Source organism: Chelonoidis abingdonii, chromosome 26 (assembly GCF_003597395.2).
Source record: "Chelonoidis abingdonii isolate Lonesome George chromosome 26, CheloAbing_2.0, whole genome shotgun sequence".
In the NCBI taxonomy this organism is placed as follows: Eukaryota; Metazoa; Chordata; order Testudines; family Testudinidae; genus Chelonoidis; species Chelonoidis abingdonii.
Window position 1 is genome coordinate 5811269 of NC_133794.1, and position 1448 is coordinate 5812716.

Below are 1448 nucleotides of genomic sequence, written 5' to 3' on the forward strand. Positions count from 1 at the left end.
CTGGCACCCCCAGGGGGCAGAGAAAGGGGTTGGGGTCCCAGGAGGCAGAGAAGAGGGGCTGGCACCCCTGGGGGCAGAGAAGAGGGGCGGGATCCCAGGGGGCAGAGAAAGGGGTTGGGGTCCCAGGAGGCAGAGAAGAGGGGCTGGCACCCCCAGGGGGCAGAGAAGAGGGGCTGGCGCCCCAGGGGTCACTCACTTGTTGGATGTTGGGGTTGGGACATTGGCCAGGATGGAGAAGTTGTTCCTCACGCTGCGCAGACTGGCCAGCACCTGCAGGGAGATGAGGGTCAGGGCCGGAGCTAGGAGGCTGGGGGGGATGACCCCTCCCTGCCAGGGGCCCACAAGCATCTGTGGGGCCCGCAACCCTGGGGCCTTTCTGGGCTGGAGCTTGCACCAGAACTTGGGCCGTTCCCGCCCGCCCAGCCCAGGCTATGGGGCTGGCCCAGCTTCCCTCCAGCTGGGACCCAGCTCAGCCGCTCCCCCAGGGCCGGCAGTGCCGTTGGGGGGCCACGTGCCCCCCAATCAGGGGCAGTGAGGAGTGACCACCCCTGGGCTGGCCTTCCCCAGGGCAGCTGGAGGGTCGCGGCGCGTCTCCGAGTGGGCTCAGCTCCAGAGGGCTGCCCCTGTGACCCCCCGGGCTCCGGAGGTGGGGGCCGGTCAGTCTGATCACCCCTGGACCGGTGACCCCTTGGTGAAGGTCGCAGGGGCGGGGGCTGGAGCCAGGAACAGGCTGTGGGGTGGGGGCGAGGGGGGAAGATGACACAGGACTGGGCAGCCCACGACTAACAGCCCCCCCTCATGCAGGGGCTGGCACCCACCTGGGCGAAGGGCGTCACGATCAGGTCCTCCGTGTGTCTGCAGGGCAGAGAAACCAGACAGGGTGAGCGACGGGCCCCCCCTCATGTCCTGGGGCTAGCTCGGGGGGGGCGCTGTGCTGGGGGGAAGGCGCTGAGCCAGGTCTGCGCCAGGGAGCTCAGCGTCGGGGGGGCTCTGTGCCGGGGGCGCTGCGCCAGGGAGCTCTGTGCCGGAGGGACTCTGTGCCGGGGGGCATCCGTGCTGGGGGGGCCATGCCAGGGAGGTCGGTGCCAGGGGGGCTGTGCCAGGGAGCTCTGTACCGAGGGGGCTCCGTGCCAGGGGGGCTGCACCAGGCAGCCCTGTGCCGGAGGGACTCTGTGCCGGGGGGCATCCGTGCTGGGGGGGCTACGCCAGGGAGGTCGGTGCCGGGGGGGGGCTCAGTGCTGTGCTGGGCACCGTGTGGCTGCGCTGGGGGGTTGCACAAGGGCTGTTGCCTCATTCACAGACTGAGAGGGGGCAGAGCTGCCGGGGAGGGGGAGAGGCAGAGTCTGGGCATAAGGCCCTGGGGGTGTGCTTGGGGGGCAGCAGGGGGAAATGGGGCAGGGCTCTGGGGGCGGTTCCTGGGGGCAGGGCTCCTGGGGGGGGCAGAGGGG

At 71.1% G+C, this 1448-nt stretch overlaps 1 protein-coding gene across 1 annotated transcript in view; it reads right to left on the reverse strand.

The window, feature by feature from the left end:
* Positions 1-1448, reverse strand: part of PDE4A (phosphodiesterase 4A) — a 64974-nt gene that overhangs the window by 37098 nt on the left and 26428 nt on the right. The window contains exons 2-3 of the mRNA XM_075061266.1: positions 819-1017; positions 197-270 (exon numbers count right to left, since the gene is read on the reverse strand). The gene's annotated coding sequence lies outside the window, so the exon portion shown is untranslated. The remainder of the gene's footprint in view (positions 1-196; positions 271-818; positions 1018-1448) is intronic.